This window comes from Giraffa tippelskirchi, chromosome 2 (assembly GCF_054371585.1).
Source record: "Giraffa tippelskirchi isolate mGirTip1 chromosome 2, T2T-mGirTip1v1.2.pri, whole genome shotgun sequence".
Taxonomy (NCBI): domain Eukaryota; kingdom Metazoa; phylum Chordata; class Mammalia; order Artiodactyla; family Giraffidae; genus Giraffa; species Giraffa tippelskirchi.
In genome coordinates this window covers 75,580,676-75,601,470 of record NC_137276.1, presented here as the reverse complement: position 1 = coordinate 75,601,470, position 20,795 = coordinate 75,580,676, and the positions used below count along the sequence as shown (strand labels likewise).

Sequence of the window (20,795 nt, the reverse complement as noted above, 5' to 3'; positions counted from 1 at the left end):
GTTTATTTATTTTTAATTGGAGGACAACTGCTTTAGAATATTGTGTTGGTTTCTGCCATACATTAACATGAATCAGCCACAGGTATACATATGTCCCCTTCCTCGTGAACCTCCCTCCCATCCCACCCCTCTAGGTTGTCACAGAGCACTCGGTTGAGCTCCCTGCAATATACAGCAAATTCCCATATTACATAAGGTAATGTATATGTTTCCATGCTACTCTATCAATTCATCCCACCCTCTCCTTCCTCCACTGTGTCCGCAAGTCTCTTCTCTATCTCTCCATCTCCATCATCAGTTCTATTTTCCCAGATTCCATATATATGTGTTAATATACAATATTTGTTTTTCTCTCTGACTTACTTCACTCTATATAATAGGCTCTAGGTTCATCCAACTCATTAGGACTGACTTAAAGGTGTTCTTTTTTATGGCTGAATATTATTTGCATATATGTACCAAAACTTCTTTACCCATTCATCTGTTGATAGACATCTAGATTGCTTCCATGTCCTAGCTATTGCAAATAGTGCTGCAATGAACACTGGGGTGTATGTGTCTCTTTCAATTATGGTTTTCTCAGGGTCTATGTCCAGTAGTGGGATTGTTGGGTCATATGATTGTTCTCTTCCTGGTTTTTAAAGGAATCTCCATATTGTTCTCCATAGTGTATCAGTTTACATTCCTCTGACCAGGTTTTGTCAATAATTGCAAGAAAGAATGTAAAGGGTAGCAATAGAAAATTGTTCTAAACTTTAAAAGTCTTGAATTACACAATCAAATGTAACAACTAGAAACTAATTTGGACCCAGGTTCAAACTAGCTATAATAAAGTCACTTTTAAGCCAATATGGGAAGTTTAAACATACACTAGGTACTAGAGTATATGTAGAGAATTATGAATTTTCTAGGCATGCTATTATTGTAAAGAAAATGTTCCCCTTATTTGACAAACACAAAATGTTTGAGTAAGTGACATGATGCCTGAATTTTGTTTTAAAATACCTCAGCATTCCCTTGTCTAAAACACACTAGCAATTATGGCAAAATGTTGGTAATTGTTGAATATGGGATAACAGGATTCATTAGATGATTTCTCTTGTGTATGATGAAATTGGTAAAGTTTTAAAGAGACTCTAAATTCTAAACGAATACAACTACTGTGCATTTTAAATCAACATGAATTATAAAATGCCTGATCCTTGACAATAAGAAGTAGATATATAAAATTATTTTTTAAAGAGCTGATATTTTATCTACAGACTAAAAATTTATATTACAGCTTGTTCAATGTTAATTTCTTATTGTTTTGCCCACTAAGATTTTCCATTAATTTGTCATTAATTTTTAACTCATGGGGGTTAATTATTGCTCAGCTTAAGCATTAGCTATTCCTCTTGGAAAGTTACAAGTAAAATACACCTTAAAGTTCTTGTAACCTCTGTGACAGGCCTTATATTTACTGATATTGAGCCTTATATTTATTGACATTTCTAAACTTACTGGTAGCTATTTGATACGTAATATGCACAATTATGTATGATGAAAAATCTGTCAGTCAGAGGCAGGGTCCAGAGGTACAGCTGAAGGAGGCAGAAAATTACACCATGCCAACTGATTCACAATCTTCCAGTTTTGGAGTGGGGGTGGGCAAAGTTGAGTTATCTATATAAGAAAACTCTGAAAAAATTTAGAGGGCTCAGAAAAAAATCTTTTGATTTTATAGAAGTGCAACTCTGTATTTCCAATGAAAAAAATATATCCCAAACAGATCAAGTAACCTACCACACTGAAAAGGTGAGTATCTCAGTTCAAACTCGTGCAGCCAGCCCTCAAAAACACCCTACTTCTACAGCCACCTGGATCAAATTTCCTCTTGCAATTAAGTACCTATTCATATTCACAGTAACCTCCCCAAATCCATTTCTTCAGAAGAGCACAGCAGAACAGAAAAGGGACTGGGTGATTACCTCGTGTTTTCAAATGTAAAGAATGAAACTGATGAGAATGCTCCCTGACATAGAAAAATACACAATACAACTATTTCCTTCCCCATCCAGTGGCTTATTTCAATAAAGGAAGGCACTGTCCTGCTTTTATAAAAGCCACCATCATGATTCAGCTCCTTCAAGAAAGGCAGCTCCGTTGCCAGCATGACTGTGCTAATGACACACATTGCAAATAAAAATCACTCAGTTCCAGAGAGCCTCTAAAAAGCTCACCCAAGATTAACAACTTTGGTTATTTGTCAACTTCTATTAAAGGGAAAGACATGGCTGGGGCATCCTCTAGGACTTGACAAGATGATACAGTGTAAACCATACACTCCAAACAAAAGAGCAAAATTCACCAAGTATTTTACATGATTGTTAAGCTTCTCAGATGGTTCTAAAGAAACTTCGATCTCCCCCAAGATCCAAGGCTTTAGATTTCAGCAATTCAGCAGTGCAGACATGACTGCTTCTAATCAGATTGAAAACTCACGTAGTTAGGAGTTCCCTAGTGAAATCTGTGATATTAGGAACTGATAATATGATTTGATTTATTGCGCAAAAGCATAATGTTTACTGAGATTTTTATTTCTGATGCATATACCAGTAACAAGACAACATACAAGATTTAAGAATCCAGAAGATCAACTAAAGGTTTCACAATTCTGAAACCCATTCCCAATGCTGTCAAGGTCTCATTTTGAAAGTTCAATTTTTATGTCCTTTTTTAAAGGGTGTTTCCCATTAACAGTCAAAGTAGTTAGGCTGCAAATAAATTAATGAAAATAACATTCCATTTATTTATAAATCATAGCTCCCCATGTGTGAATGATAACACTTCACGGAAGAAAATGACCACCATTATAAAATGAGATTTATACATATCCATCCAGCATTTAGAAATTGGCTATTTGAAAGTGTCAAGTGTATAGAACTTAGTGCTTGAAAGAATTTATTTTCTATTAATCATCCCCCAAAATTAATGTGTCATGGTAGCATAACAATTCAGAATTAAAAGAATCACCCTCACATACACAGAATCTAACATTCTTAGAAAAAAAAAACTTTGAAGTAGGTTAGCATTTGGAATACTCCTAACATTGAGTCTCTCTAAAGAGAAATTTCTACAGATAATGACAATATTTCTGTTCACTGACTACAGATAAAGCAACGAAGCCAGCGAAGTCAGGTATTTCCTAAGTATGTCAACCTGAAAATACACTAACACATTCTTCAAAAGTCACTTTTATGCAGTGATTTTCAATAATAAATGGGAAGAACAAGAACAATAATGAAAACAAACAAACAAAAAAACCCAAGAAGTCTCTTTCTATTTAAACACAGCTTTTCTGGATCTAATTTTCAACCAGATGATGATTTTTTTCATCATCATTATCAGCAGATAGAAATGGCTAGCAAGTAAACCAAACCCCCAGTCTCAAAAAGCAAAAAAAAAAAAAAAAAAAAAAAAAGTCACTGCACTTTTAACTCCAAGAGAATTAACAGTGGAAATACTTTAAAAGTTTTGCTATAACAGTCCTGTAGTATTAAAAAGTTACTTAATACATTTAAAAGTCTTTAATGACAGTACATCCTTTCAAGAGTGAGTTGAATAGGAATTCATTCCTATTTAGCTTAAAATGCTTTAAAATTCCCTTCATAAAATAGATGTAATATTTGAACAGTATAGTAAATACAGTCTCCAAATATTTAAAAAGGAAACTCCAATTACACTTCTTTGATTTACAACTGTGAATTCAAAAAAGTGATCTAATAATACTCTAGACTTTAGGCAACTATTACTAATTTAGAATGTTTCACTTTGGGTGGGATTTCAGGCTCTTTCAGCCTACAGTTTCATTTCTCTGAGCTACAAAGACCATTTTGTGACAATTACATCATTGTAGTATCACGATATACCACATTTCATTCTAAACTGGCCAAATGTGAAACAGATCACACTATGACACAGTTTTACTTAAAACACTAACAATGCTAAATGATTTCAGACTTTTGGTAAAAACTGTCCTCCATTAAAGCATATCCAAAAGTCCTGAAAGTGAATCTCATTTTTCAGCCATGCAGGATAGAGATGCTTACTACTAAACCAATAAAGCCAGTTTTGCTGGGAGGAGGGGTAAAGGAAGTAGGGCTGCCCAGCTTGGTATCATGAGGTAAGGTTAAAATAGACAACACTTACCATCTCTTAGAGAACACCCTTAGATTGTTTCCACAGTACCTGTATATTTCTTTTTAACTGCCTTGTTGAGTTTTAGTCCGTAAAATGGCAACATGCGTAAAGACCAGACAGCAAGTACAATGAGCAATGTCCAATGCCATGTTCACTTACCTGTAAAAGTAAAAGCAAAAAGGTTAAAACTCTCTAATCATGGATGCACAATTATCTCCTTACATCTCTACTAATCAGCTTTGACTTAAAGCTGATTATGTGATAAAGACAAATATAACCTCCAGGTCTTTAAAAACACCATTTGGAAAAAGAAGGTCCCCCCCCCCATCAATAAGTTCTTTAACAGGTATAAGTTAACTGGATAGAGAATCACAGTCACTGTTTCCTTTATGATGAGTTGATGACCAATTCCTCTAAAGTATGTTAGAGAGATATGACAATAGAACAGGCAATGGAGAAAGAAATCTATTAGATTCTATTCAAGAAAAAGATCTTGTGAGTGTTTCTCCAAGAAGTATTTAATAATTGTCTGTAGATCAGTTGCAGCTTTTTCTTTATAGGATAAAATAGTGCTAGTTATTGCTGGGATTTTGCCAATGATCTCCTAGGCAACTGACAGTTAAAAGAGCCATAAATAGAACAGCAAACACCATCACTATTTGCTATCCTGAAGAATCTTGCCCTTATACGCTTAAGAATGCATGTTTTAGCATGAATATTCCTCCTGTCTCAAAGCATAGGAAATATCCAAACACCTATGCACCAGACACATAGAATTAAAAACAACAACAAAAAAAGCAAATGTAAACAAACCACATCTAGATCTATCTAAAACTACAGTAATAGCTTATAAGTTTCATCTCATGTGCCAAGCATAAAGGAATCTCACATGTATGAACTATTTCGTTTTGATTTTTAACAATTATTTGAGGCAAGAATTAGTATTATTCTCATTTTCTATAAATCAGCAAGAAACAGAAATTAAGAAACTTGCTCAGAGCCACAAGGCCAGAAGTGACAAGGCAAGAATAAAGATATATTTTTCTTTTATTATCAACTCAGATTTCACAGATTCCTGAGTCAAGACATCAAGTTCTTTCCCTCATAGGATTCATTTTGACATGTTACTGAAAGATTGAAGAACAGCCTATAATTGTGCACTTCAAAAAACATCAAAATGACAATAATGTGGTTTTGCAAGCTGTTTTCTATAAGACAGGGAATAGGGAACATTATTCCCTTAAACTATTAACAATAAATGCTTGATAGAAATAAAATGCTTCAATGGATCAAAGTTTACAAATATCAAACTATGTGTCCTTAGACTGGCCTCACAAAAGTTTAAGGAGTGTTCTTTGGAGTAATACCTGGTATCTAAATTATATAAAGTTATACATATACTTAATACAGCCTTTTATACTCAACAGCATCTTTCAATGTATTCCTTACATGAAAGCTATGAGCTTAACTCCACTGCAGTAGCTTTTCTCTAGGTAGTTTAAGAACCCTTTTTTGGAGCTATATTCAGACATGAATTCCACAAGACAATGGTCTCATTATGGCAGCCTTTATTTTTGGTAAAAACTATTACCTAGGGGAGTTGTCCTTCACCTAGTACCAAATAACACCTTCGAAAATCAAATCTACCCTTATAAAACATTTGCTTTCATTAAGGTTATCACATACATAAATAAGCAGATAGGTAGATAGCTGATTGGAGAAAGAAATGTCAACCCACTCCAGAATTCTTGCTTGGAGAATCCCATGGACAGAGGAGCATGGAGGGCTATGGTCCATAGGGTCGCAAAGAGTTGGACATGACTGAAGCTACTTAGCATGCATTCTGATAGCTGATACGACTTCCCAAGTGGCTCAGTGGCAAAGAATCCCATCTGCCAATGCAGGAGACATGGTTTTGACCCCTGGGTGGGGAAGACCCCCTGGAAAAAGAAAAGGCAACCCACTCCAGTATTCTTGCCTGGAGAATCCCATAGACAGAGGAGCCTGGCAGGCTACAGCCCATAGGATCACAAAGAGTTGGACATAACTGAGCACAGATACCTGGTATACATAGGTAAATGCATAAATGGATATGGATGTACAAAGACACCTATACATCAAGTATCTCTTGACTATGCATAGCATGTTCTAAAGCAAAGACTTTGAAGAAAGTCTTTGAAGTCTTTAAAGTAAAGACTTTCTTTGAATGTTCTGACATATGGTTTTTTCCCCTCTACTATTGACCCTCACGAGGCAAGTCACAGAAAGGATCTGATTCAATTAATAGTCATTGATTACTAGTATGTGCCAAGTAAAATAGTAAGCATTTTCATGTATGTAAGCTAAACTTATTTTAGTAAAAATACTCTTAAAAGATTCCTATTTTACAGATAACATATTTAGAAATGTAGCATGAGAAGCCCAGGTCAACATGGGCTTCCAGGGCTATTCTCTGCAATTCCAGGCCAGGTATTCAGACCACAAGACCAACTTCTCCCATCATACTGCACGACTGACCATCTCCTCTTTGTAAGGATAGCATGAGATATTTGTCTACTGAGCATTTTTCTTTAGAAGGGAAAAAATAACATTTATCAGGCGTAGTCACTCCCTTCTTTCTTACATTTGCATTTTAGATCTCTCCCACACATGTTGACTGTTCTGGATACCACCTGAACCCTCTGGAGAGAAATTAAGCATATATATTCACTTACAAGCCAATTTAAGTTTAAATAAAAATAAACACTGTCCAAACTTTCTTTTCTCTTCTCTTTTCTGCCCTGAATTTGTTAGCAAGAGCATGCCAGCCATTGAGAAATTATGTCTGCAATGGGCATTTTGTTACTATGGCTATAATGTTTAGTTGTTGGGGAATTACAGAGGGAATATGAGAAGACAAGGTGGTTAAAAAATAGGAAAAGTAGCTCCAAAAGTCATTGTATTTTGTGTGAATTCCACAATATTCTAAAGGTGATTGTTGTCTGGAGGAATAGCACCAATGTATTTGTGCTTTGTTCTACAAACAAAGTTCTACTCCAGAACTGCATAATAAAAGACATTAGCAGCAAGAGTTAAAGTAACTGCTTAAGGCATCTTAGAGACTTTTTTAACATGGGAATTATTTTATGAAAATAGCAATTTGCATCTCAGAATATCACTTTCAAAGCATTTGTAGATAACTGCACATGGGCCTCCAGCTTCTTTTCAAGCACATTCTTCCAGAAACCAAACCTCAATTCCTGCCGAATTTTGAGATGATAAACCCAGTTTCTAATCCCTGACTGCCCTTCTGCTTTTTATCCACCACTTCCAACCCTTCACACAATCAGCAGGATAGTGGTGAAGCACGTTTTTTTCAATGGCAGGAGATTTTGTAAATTGAGTAGTATACAGAGTATTTTCCTTTCCAAAGACAAATTCAAATATTCCTGGTAGTGACAGAATTTCTGAAACATTTCTCAACCACCAATATCAACAAATCTTAGGCCCACTGTGTGCTTAGTCACTCAGTCATGTCCGACTCTTTGTGACCCCTTAGACTGCAGCCCACCAGGCTCCTCTGTCCATGGGGATACTCCAGACAAGAATACTGGAGTGGGTTGCCATGCCATGTTCTTCCTCCATGCCCTCCCATCTTCCCAACCCAGGGATCGAACCCAGGTCTCCCACATTGCAGGTGGATTCTTTACCGACTGAACCACCAGGGAAGCCCACTGAATCAAGACAAATAGTCATCCTGGAGTAATCTCCCTTCTAAAACTATTACCAGCTCTCCACATAGAGTCATAGGGTGTTCATTTTCATCAAAGGATGACACACAGGGAAATCACCTTTTATGGACCCAGGTACATGCCACTGGTTTCAGAGAATTTTCACATTTTCTTTCCATTAAAACAACATGCAGACATCAATCTAATCTTATCCTATTTCTTAAAAGGTCATCCTCACCTCTCCAGAGATAGGGATGTAAATGAAACAAAAACAAAACCAGAATTAAAGGGCATCATTTTGCATCAGGTGTCTTTAGGCAGTCATTAAAAACCAACACTCATAACCTGAGTTCTTTTTGCCCTTGTATCAAGTAATGCTAATATTCCTTGTACTTTCTTTTTAAACTGAAAGAATTTTGAAAGGGAATGCTTATCCAATTAGTGAAAAAAAAACCCTACTGGTTTTAAATATTAAAGTTACCACCAAGTGGGAAAAGTGTCATGATGTATAAGCTACGGGTTATTTTCACACTGAGGAAATAGCAAAAAGTTCTTTCCACAGGAGAAAAAAAAACAATCTTCAGAAAAAAAAAATCAAATTATTCATTACAATGTAATAGAAACAACTTTGCGGCTGGCTTAGGACACTATCAATAATTTGCTGGCACAGATGTGCTTAGCCTCTTAATTTAATAAGAGAGGGATTCTTTCAAAGATTTCTGACAATCTAGAAAAACCAATGAGGGAACAAAAGTTTATGTATTAAATAACAATATTACTGGATGCTATGGTTTGATGTAGAACAGAGAAATGTCAGGCATAAGAAAACTTTCTATTATTTGGAATATATGTTACACAGTATATATACTAATACCAAGCAGCGTTAAATACTGCAAAAACAGCTGGGAAATAACAGTCATGGTAGACAGAATTGGGGGAGATCCAGGGAATTTACCTAAGGTAAATAGAAACAATAAGAAAGAACAATTTTTCATAACTTAAATGATTCATGCTTACTAATTTTCATTAAAAACCTGCACTTAAAAATTTTCTAATCATGAACAATTGTTAGTGTTAAAAACAAAAACTCGATGTTTCAATTGTAGTGTTTCTCACTAAATTTTGTACCTGCCTCCTTCATTAAATTGTTGATAATAATTAGAACAGCTCATTTGTATCTCTAGCATCAAAAATGGTACTTGCCCCACACGTTGTGCTCAATATCACTCAATAGATAAATGAGGACCTATCTAAGTGTGAGGTGCTCTGCTAGGCACGAGGATAAGAGATGGTCATTGCTCTCAAAGACCTGAAAAACTAGTTGGGAACATTTAAACATAAAAGGTCAACTACCAGTCAAGATTCTCCTTCATAAGTGGTTAACTATTTGCTCTGATGGTACATGATAATGTTAGGTAGTTAGAATAGGAAAAAAGGAGTCCAAAATGGTGGTGGCTAAAAGTAAAAGAAAAAAAGCCTGTGAAAATGGAACAAAAGGAAATCCACGGACCAGAGTGAGAACCTCAGGTGAAACAAACATGCCCCCTTTGTGGATAGCCCAATTTGCATAGGGCAGGCTCGGGACGGAGGAGACAAACCAAGATGTGTCCAGAGACTGTGTAATTTCCTCAGTTCTGTCTTGCTGCAGCAATGCTTTGAAACGGCAGACCAGTGTTACAGCTTGCCTACAGCTCAGAGTTTTATTAGGCAAACAAAGGACAGTAAACTCTCAAGGAGTGAGGGTGGGCTGACCCCAGAGGAGAGGCCTCAGTCCTTCTTAGCTTCCTCTTTTTATACATTTTTGTTTCATGTGGTGGAGCCACGTGAAAGTGAAAGAAAAGGACAATCTGTCCAATAAAAAATGAAGAAGATAATAAAGCAGAGAAACAGAGGATTAGCTAAGATGGAGCTCATACAACTTGGACAAAAATGAGAGTGTGTAGCTGCCGGATGATTTCCCTGATCCTCAGAGTAATAATGCCGCTTCTTACAGTGAAAATCCCAAGATCCATTCCTTTAATGCCTCCAAAGTAGGTTCCTCCCTATTTGAGCTTCCTTGAGTGGTATCTCTTCCTTCAAGTCTCAAATGGAGAAAGAAAACACAAAACCTCCACAAGGACCTCCATGCTCTCCCTCACTGCCTCTCAACCTTACACTGTGGCTGCCCTTCCAGGGTCTTCTTTTCTTGGAACTTTACCCATTAAAAAGCTCTCCAAGTGAAAGAATAAAATGGAGCCACTGGAGGATGAGACACATCACTAGACTGGTGATAGGTTTCCAAGTTGCTTAAAACTATGTCAACCTGACTCCATCACAATTGCGCTTGGTGAAAACACAGCAAATAAATGAAAGGTGCATCTAATGAGCTGCTTCTCAGCAAATAAATGAAAGGTGCATCTAATGAGCTGCTTCTCAGATATTTCATATACAATGTCAACATTGATTGTCAAGAGCTGCACCAGTGGTTGATGACTAACTTTAAATAGGCTCTAAACTAAAAAGACTGCTTTTTTTTTAAAGAAAAAAAAAACTATTGCCATTGGATAAATGTGAATATGTTGAGCTTAATGCTAAACATGCTTAACAATAAATAAGAATACTAAATAAATACCATTCATTTATTAAAACATTCTGACCAGGATCCTACAATAGGTTATGTATTATGCTACACATTGTGGATTAAGGCTGGTATGAATACTTCTAGAAAGGAGCTGACATCATAGGCCAAACAAGGGCAGAAATGATTAAATCAACTTCTCAGCCACTTTCCAGTTTTCTCATTACTTGGGGAATAAAGTGTAACTGCAGGAAGTACTAGCCATAAATACTCCCCAGTGGTTCCAGCCTGTGCACATTAAACAGATTCTGGTCTGGCTGGGAGTGGAAGTGAAATGAAGACTTTTATAAGAATTGATATTCCAGAAAGGATAATTATGCTCACATAGTAAACCACTCAAAGATGAGAAATACATTTTTCTAAATAAATCAATGATAGATAAGACCCAGAAAAAATGCTTCATGAGTTCATGTTAATAAAGTGCTTTGATGTAATTATGTCATTATTAAAATATCAGTGCCTGGAATTTACTTGAGGCTGTGTGTATATACAATGGTTCATGATCAGCAGGGTTACATTAGAACCACTGTCCCTTATCAATACCAAGTTCTATTCTTAAGGGAAATAGCTTCAAGATTGATAGCTATAGCAGTGAGAAATAAGAAATTCCTCTTTCCTCATGCCAACTACAAATGTGTACTTTGCTGTCTACTTCACAAGGATCAAATTAGGAGCTTCTACAGCAGGTGACCTTCAACACCCTCTGAAAGGAGTTCAGGGTGGAGATCAGGAATGAAGCACTCTGTGCCCTGGGAAAAACTGGCAGAACAGGTCTTCATATAGTCAGATATTTTCAGAAGATGTTATGAGCTCAATTCTTGCATCTCCTTATCTAGAAAAGCACTAACATCCTTCATGGTGAGGTCTGATCCTTGTGACTAGCAGCAACCTTCTTCAAAAATATGTGATTGATTGTATGTACCCTCCCTTCACCAAAATCTCATATATATTGATCTTCCCCCTACCTCTTTGGAGCAGTTTCTCAGAGCTCTCTGAAATGCTGTCCCCCAGGGTTATAGTCCTTACTTTGCCCAAAATAAAACTTAACTCGCAACTCTCAACATTGTGTTGTTTTTTTTTTTTTTCAGTCACTCATATTCTATCTTGCTTAGGGTTAGAAGTCAAAGAAAGCAGCTAAACAGAGAAAACTAGAAGTAAACCAACTGACAAACACTAAAAGCTAATAACATCTCATTACATTGGTAAAAATGGTTCATTCTACTGGTATCAGTGGGACCAAGCCAGTGCCAGGCACTGTGCTGGTACTGGAAAAACACCAGTGAATAAAGTAAATATGTCCTCTACCTTAAGGGAACTTACATTTGAATGGGGGAGATAAGGGACATCAAGCAAAGAAGCCAATAAACATGCTCAACAGTGCTTAGAGTGAAATTCACAAAGGCAAGGATAAAGCAATAAATAGGGAGCCATGATCAAGATAATGGGAGAAATTGGGAGGAATCTTCTTAGGGTGACCACACAGGAGATGACATTAATGTGATAGGTCCCCTCTTTCCAAGAGTTGAAGGACTAAATTCCATGCTGAAAAAAGACACACACATAGATAGCACTGCTTTATCGTAAATGCTTATAAGGGTGGCTGTGAACAAGAAGATCCTCCTCCAGGGGATCTTCTCAACCCAGGGATGGAAACTATGTCTTTTATCTCTGCATTGGCAGGAAGGTTCTTTATCATTAGTGCCACCTGGGAAGCCCAGTGAACAAGAAAAAATATCAAGCATTTTTGGTTAAACCAGGGGGAAAAGTACTGCTAAACAATTTCATGTGACTAAGGGGACGGGTGTTGAGAACCAGGACCTATTCTCATAAATATCATTTCCTCCTCAAAATCCATCCAACGTCTCACAGAGGAAGACACTGAGGATCAGAAAGGATCAGGTAATTTGCCCAAGATCATGCCCAACTGGTCAAGTGAAAACATAAAGAAGCTCTATTCCAAAGGTCTTTCCACTGCCTCAGTTCAGTAGCTCTGTCATGTCCGACTCTGCGATCCCATGGACTGCAGCACACCCGGCCTCCCTGTCCATCATAAACTCCTGGAGCTTACACAAACTCATGTTCATTGACTCAGTGAGGCCATCCAACCATATCATCCCCTTCTCCTTCCATCTTCAATCTTTCCCAGCATCAGGGTGTTTCCCAAGGAGTCAATTCTTCGCATCAGGTGGCCAAAGTATTGGAGTTTCAACTTCAGCATCAGTCCATCCAAAGAATATTCAGGATTGATTTCCTTTAGGACGGACTGGTTTGATCTCCTTGCAGGCCAAGGGACTCTCAAGAGTCTTCTCCAAAACCACAGTTCAAAAGCATCAATTCTTTGGTGCTCAGCTTTCTTTACAGTCCAATTCTCATGTCCATATGTGACTACTGGAAAAGCCATAGTTTCAACTAGACGGACCTTTGTTGGAAAAGTAATGTCTCTACTTTTTAATATGCCATCTAGGTTGGTCATAGCTTTTCTTCAAAGGAGCAAGTGTCTTTTTAATTCCATGGCTGCAGTCACCATCTGCAGTGATTTTGGAGCCCAAAAAAATAGTCTCTCACTGTTTCCATTGTTTCCCCATCTATGTGCCATGAAGTGATGGGACTGGATGACAAGATATTAGTTTTCTGAATGTTGACTTTTAAGCCAGCTTTTTCACTCTCCTCTTTCACTTTCATCAAGAGGCTCTTTAGTTCTTCTTCACTTTCTGCCATAAGGGTGGTGTCATCTGCATATCTGAGGTTATTGATATTTCTCCCAGCAATCTTGATTCCAGCTTGTGCTTCATCCAGCCCAGCATTTCTCATGATGTACTCTGCATATAAGTTAAATAAGCACGGTGACAATATACATCCTTGACATACTCCTTTCCCAATTTGGAATTAGTCTGTTGTTCCATGTCCGGTTCTAACTGTTGCTTCTTGACCTGCAGAGAGATTTCTCAGGAGGCAGATAAAGTGGTCTGGTATTCCTGTCTTGAAGAATTTTACACAGTTTGCTATGATTCACACAGTCAAACGCTTGAGCATAGTCAATAAAGCAGAAGTAGATGTTTTTCTGGAACTCCCTTGCTTTTTCGATGATCCAACAGACATTGGCAATGTGACCTCTGCTTCCTCTGCCTTTTCTAAATCCAGCTTGAACATCTGGAAGTTCACGGTTCACGTACTGTTGAAACCTGGCTTGGAGAATTTTGAGCATTACTTTGCTAGCATGTGAGAAGAGTGTAATTGTGCAGTAGTTTGAACATTGTTTGGCATTGCCTTTCTTTGGGATTGGAATGAAAACTGACCTTTTCCAGTCCTGTGGCCACTGCTACAATTCCAAATTTGCTGGCATATTGAGTGCAGCACATTCACAGCATCATCTTTTAGGATTTGAAATAGCTCAACTGGAATTCCATCACCTCCACTAGCTATGTTCGTAGTGATGCTTCCTAAGGCCCACTTGACTTCACAATCCAAGATGTCTGGCTCTAGGTGAGTAATCACATCATCACAGTTATCTGGGTCATGAAGATCTTTTTTGTATAGTTCTTCTGTGTATTCTTGCCACCTCTTCTTAATATCTTCTGCTTCTCTTAGGTCCATACCATTTCTGTCCTTTATTGCGCCCACCTTTGCATGAAGTGTTGTTCCCTTGGTAGCTCTAATTTTCTTGAAGAGATCTCTAGTCTTTCCCATTCTATTGTTTTCTTCTATTTCTTTGCATTGATCACTGAGGAAGGCTTTCTTATCTCTCCTTGCTATTCTTTGGAACTCTGCATTCAGATGGGAATATCTTTCCTTTTCTCCTTTGCTTTTCACTTCTCTTCTCTTCCCAGCTATCTGTAAGGCCTCCTCAGACAGCCATTTTGCTTTTTTGCATGTCTTTTCCATGGTGATTATCTTGATCCCTGTCTCCTGTACAATGTCACAAACCTCTGTCCATAGTTCATCAGGCACTCTGTCTATCAGATCTAGTCCCTTAAATCTATTTGCCACTTCTACTGTATACTCATAAGGGATTTGATTTAGGTCATAACTGAATGGACTAGTGGTTTTCCCTACTTTATTCAATTTAAGTCTGAATTTGGCAATAAGCAGTTCATGATCTGAGCCACAGTCTGCTCCCAGTCTTGTTTTTGCTGACTGTATAGAGCTTCTCCATCTTTGGCTGCAAAGAATATAATCAATCTGATTTCGGTGTTGACCATCTGGTGATGTCCACATGTAGAGTCTTCTCTTGTGTTGTTGGAAGACGGTGTTTGCTATTACCAGTGCATTCTGTTGGCAAAATTCTATTAGTCTTTGCCCTGCTTCATTCTGTACTCCAAGGCCAAATTTGCCTGTTACTCTGGGTATCTCTTGACTTCCTACCTTTTCATTCTAGCCCCCTATGATGAAAAGGACATCTTTTTATGGATGTTAGTTCTAGAAGGTCTTGTAGGTCTTCATAGAACCATTCAACGTCAGCTTCTTCAGCATTAGTGGTTGGGGCATAGACTTGGATTACTGTGATATTGAATGGTTTGCCTTGGAAATGAACAGAGATCATTCTATCATTTTTGAGATTGCATCCAAGTACTGCATTTCAGGCTCTTTTGTTGACTATGATGGCTACTCCATTTCTTCTAAGGGATTCTTGCCCACAGTAGTAGATATAATGGTCATCTGAGTTAAATTCACCCATTCCAGTCCATTTTAGTTCAGTGATTCCTAAAATGTCAATGTTCACTCTTGCCATCTCCTGTTTGACCACTTCCAATTTACCTTGATTCACAGACCTAACATTCCAGGTTCCTATGCAATATTGTACTTTACAGCATCAGACTTTACTTCCATCACCAGTCACATCCACAACTGGGTGTTGTCTTTGCTTTGGCTCCATCTCTTCATTCTTTCTGGAGTTGTTTCTCCACTGTTCTCCAGTAGCATATTGGGCACCTACTGACCTGGGGAGTTCATCTTTCAGTGTCCTATCTTTCCACTGCCTATATTTTCCTAAAGTCTGCAACGGTCACAACAGACAAGAACAGCATTACCCCCCCATCCCTTTTTCTTTTTTTAGAAGAAAATTCTTTGTGGCCTTCCACAGCTGAATGTACATGTTCTGTACATCAGTGCCTGCTGAGGGTGGGTAGAGATGGTGAGAAAAAATTGTCAAAGCAAGAAGCACTACATTATTTTATCTATAGGACTAAGTTGCTACAGTGAAAATATTAGACGCTTGGCTAACCAAATCACAGTGAAAACTACAGACAGAAGTTTCCTGAAAGCTACTGAAGGGAGCTACAGAGCGGTGGGGAAACCACAAGCTAAGGGTCAGCAGAGCTGCTTCCAGTGCTGGTTTTACTTCTGGGGAAAGCAACATGGTGGCTAGCAATACTTGGGCAGCTGGTTTTTACTATTCTTTGTACTGATGGAAACTTGTGCTATATATATTTATTACCCATGCAGTCCATCCTAAAGGAAATCAGTCCTGAATATTCATTGCAAGGACTCATGCTGAGGCTGAAACTCTAATACTTTGGCCACCTGATGCAAAGAACTGACACATTTGAAAAGACTCTGATGCTGGGAAAGATTGAAGGCAGGAGGAGAAGGGGAAGACAGAGGATGAGACGGTTGGATGGCATCACTGACTCAATGGGCAAGAGTTTGAGTAAACTCTGGGAGTTGGTGATGGACAGGGAGGCCTGGCGTGCTGCACTCCATGGGGTTGCAAAGAGTTGGACAGGACTGAGTGACTGAACTGAACTGTTGCATAACACTTAATTTTTTAAAGATAAGTAAAATAAAAGAGTAACTGCAACCCTTGGACAAGTCATTACCTTTTTAAGACTCAATTTCCTCATTTATAAATCTTGCCTCACAGGATTGTTGTGGGGATCACATAAAACTTGACCTTTGAAAGGACTTTGCAAGTTGTAAAATATAGACTAATATAAGAACTAAACAGACATTTCTCCAAAGAAGACATACAGATGGCTAACAAACACATGAAAAGATGCTCAACATCACTCATTATTAGAGAAATGCAAATCAAAACCACAATGAGGTATCATTTCACACCAGTCAGAATGGCTGCTATCCAAAAGTCTACAAGCAATAAATGCTGGAGAGGGTGTGGAGAAAAGGGAACCCTCTTACACTGTTGGTGGGAATGCAAACTAGTACAGCCACTATGGAGAACAGTGTGGAGATTCCTTAAACTGGGAATAGAACTGCCATATGACCCAGCAATCCCACTGCTGGGCATATACACCGAGGAAACCAGAATTGAAAGAGACGCGTGTACCCCAATGTTCATCGCAGCACTGTTTACAATATCCAGGACATGGAAGCAACCTAGATGTCCATCAGCAGACGAATGGATAAGGAAGCTGTGGTACATATACACAATGGAATATTACTCAGCCATTAAAAAAAATACATTTGAATCGGTTCTACTGAGATGGATGAAACTGGAGCCCATTATACAGAGTGAAGTAAGCCAGAAAGAAAAACAACAATACAGTATACTAATGCATATATATGGAATTTGAAAGATGGTAACGATAACCCTATATGCGAGACAGAATAAGAGACACAGATGCATAGAACAATTTTATGGACTCTGAGGGAGAAGGTGAGGGTGGGACGTTCTGGGAGAATAGCATTGAAACATGTATATTATCATATGTGAAACAACACCATTCCATGTTCGATGCATGAGACAAGGGCTCAGGGCCGGGGCAATGGGATGACCCAGAGGGATGGGATGGGGAGGGAGGTGGGTGGGGGGTCCAGGAAGGGGAACACATGTAAACCCATGGCTGATTCATGTCAATGTATGGCAAAAACTATTACAATATTGTAAAGTAATTAGCCCCCAATAAAATAAATAAATTTATAAAATAAAACAAACAAACCATTTTTAACAAGAAATGAGAGAGCAGTGCATTCTATAAAAAAGAATCCCAAGAGTACACACAGAGCAACTACTGGAGACGCCTTCCCCAGCACACAGCAGAGGGTACCCAAACCAGGGACTCACTGGCTGGTGCGTAACCTCGAGCCAGCTGGTCATCTCTCTGTGCTTCCCTTCCCATCTCACCATAAGGATAAGAATCCTACCACATCTCAGGGAGTTTGTGAAGCCTAAGCGGCATCATTTGTTTCCCTGGCAAATACCTGGAACCTACTGAATCTTAATAAATGTTGGCTAATTAATTTGAGTAGCCAAAACACCTCACCACCACACCACTCTAGAGGCTGCCTGAGCCAAATTTAAATCTAAAGCCCAGGACAAGAAAGAAATCGGGGGAGAATTTATTTCACATTTGCTGGTAGTTTCTGATACAGTCATCAAATAATTTATGTGAAATTCACTTACTTCCATCTTCAAATAAAATGGCACATATCAGCAAACGTCCAAAGCGGGGAAAACAGCAAGCCCCAGTTTCACTCGGTGTGATGAGGACCAGGGCTGGACTGCCACTGCTCTGGCCTCCATTTGAACCTGTTCTCTCCAACATGACCACTGCAAACTGGCTTCTTTAAATACCTAAGGATAGGCAGGGTTGCTCACCCTCATCATCAGGATCACCTGGGAGTGATTGTTAAAAAGCCAAATTCCCACCCCACCACCACAGAACCTCTGCATCTGAAGCTCCAGGGAGAGCCCTGAGCATGTGTACCCCAAAAGGGGCTTCTCATCAGGCTTGTTTGGGGTCCAATGCATACAGTGGCCTGTTCTGGCAGACTGGTAGTGACTAGTTATGACTCAGTTACTGCTTTCCTCTCCCTTCCAACTCCTAGTGTCAAAGCTTGTGAACCCATTTTCTTCAGCTTCTAAGAATTAACCCTAATGACAGGAAGACTGTTTCACCTGAAGACTGCCAATGGCTTGAATACAAATTGGTTGCTGGAAACAGCCAGCCAGTTTTAATTACCCAAATCAACGTGCAAATCTGCCTTATGATGCCTGTGGGCATTTTGATGATTTGTAGCTGATCCAGAGGATAAAATAGCCTGGTCCCAAGATTCTGGGGAGCACTAGATGGCTTCCTCATGCCACTGCTGGCTCACTTCCCAGAATTCTCTCTACCAGATTCTCTCCTGCCTCCAATAGGGGAAATGAAGCGTCTCCCCCTTCATCTTAAAAAGCCTTTCCTGCAGATGGTAGAGAAGACAGAAAAGCTTCTCTTGCCTCCCTTCTTGCTGTAAGCATAAGGAGAATAAAGAAAAGCAAGGTTGCAATATCTAAGGAGCTGAGAGGTGCCACTGCCCAGACCCAGTGCCCTGAGTGAGACGTTAAAGAATGACAAGCCCCAGCTCAGAGGCTAACAAAGTGCCTCGGGGTACAAGCTCCACTGTCCATCTAGACACTCACCAAAAATCTCCCAGCGTGCCTTGTATATTTAAGGCTCCAGGCAGGTGCTAGAGGAAATACAATCCATGTTCACACAAAGTCCCTGCACTGCAGGAGCTTACAGTCCAGCCAGGGCTGAAACATTAATAAAAAGGAAGGGTAAATGAAAATAGGTTACAGAGGTTTGGAGGAGGGAGAAATCATTTTTCATTAATACAACTGCAAAACATCTTGGAGAAATGTATCTTGCCTTGGCCCCTCATTTTACCAATAGGAAAGTTATCTGTCATGCTAAATTGTGATGTCTCTAAACCAGTTCTCTGAGAAGAGCCTTGACACTTAGCTGAAAACAAGCTTGGGTATCTATCCAGGTTTTCAAATTTGAAGTTGGTCAACTAATGTATATACAACATCTATCATGGTCTAGGCACCTTTCAGGCACTGAGACACAAGGTATAAAAGCTTTCAAAGAGCTCAGTCTAATGTTAATTTTATTTTGCCTCACCACAGTAAGAATGAAGGCAGAGAATCATAACGATAACTCCATATACCCAGAGAAAACCATAATTCAGAAAGATACATGCATCCCAATGTTTGTTGTAGCACTTTTACGATGGCCAGGAAATGGAAGCAACCTAAATGTCCATCAGTGGAGGAATGGATAAAGAAGATGTGGCACATATATACAATGGAGTATTACACAGCCATGAAAGGGAACGCACTGTGCCATTTGCAGAGACACAGATGGACCTAGAGACTGTCCTACAGAATGAAGTAAGTCAGAGAAAGAAAAATAAGTATTGCATATTAATGCATATGAGTGGAATCCAGCAAAATGGTACAGATGAACCTATCTGCAAAGCAGAAATAGAGACACAGATAATAGAGAACAAAAGCATGGACAGCAAAGAGGGAAGAAGTGGGGTGGGGGAGTGAACAGAGAGACTGGGACTGACATATACATACTGCTGCTGCTGCTAAGTCGCTTCTGTCGTGTCCGACTCTGTGCGACCCCATAGATGGCAGCCCACCAGGCTCTGCTGTCTCTGGGATTCTCCAGGCAAGAACACTGGAGTGGGTTGCCATTGCCTTCTCCAATGCATGAAAGTGAAAAGTGAATGTGAAGTCGCTCAGTCATGTCTGACTCCCAGCACCCCCATGAACTGTAGCCTACCAGGCTCCTCCATCCATGGGATTTTCCAGGCAAGAGTACTGGAGGGGGTGCCACTGCCTTCTCCATATACACACTACTATGTATTACATGGATAACTAACGAGAACCCACTGTACAGCACAGGGAACTCTACTCCATGCTCTGTGGTGACCTAAATGGGAAGGAAATTCAAAAAAAGAAGGGATGTATGTATACATATAGCAGATTCACTTTACTGTACAGCAAAAACTAACACAACACTGTAAAATAACTAAACTCAACAAAACTAAAAAAAATTAAATAAATATCACAGATAACACCTGGAAATATGGATGCCTCAAAACCCAGGGTGTGTGTGTAGGATCAGGAAGATGGGTTTAAAGCACCAAGCAGTTATGAGATTATTGAAATTTCTTTGTCATGAGGTCATAGGTGGTGTTCTGATTGTGGGCCTCAATGTTAGCAATGTTAACACAAGTACACACACAAAATCACTTAATTCAATAGAAAATGATGGATTTAAGATTCAAGCTCAGACCTATCAATTTCAAATCCTGTTCTCACTCCAAACCACACACAGGGCTGCAAAGAAATCATCCAATTAAGAGATATTTCAGAGGAGTAACATAAATGAAGATAAGAAAAAAATGTTCAACCAAGGCATCTTTTAAGATGCTTTCCCAGTTTGTGTTCAATTTCAAGAATACTAACAATCCTTGAATATTTTTTCCTCTGAATTTTTTGTCTGTATAGTCTGCCTTGTTATATAGGTCATAAACTGCTCCAATAAAAGCAC

At 38.8% G+C, this 20,795-nt stretch overlaps 1 protein-coding gene across 1 annotated transcript in view; it reads right to left on the bottom strand.

Annotated features, from left to right (window-relative positions):
• Window positions 1-621: 621 nt before the first annotated feature.
• The window catches only part of LOC145539547 (uncharacterized), a 257,807-nt gene continuing 237,633 nt past the window's right edge, over window positions 622-20,795 (bottom strand). The window contains exon 4 of the mRNA XM_081573625.1: window positions 622-4,341. The gene's annotated coding sequence lies outside the window, so the exon portion shown is untranslated. The remainder of the gene's footprint in view (window positions 4,342-20,795) is intronic.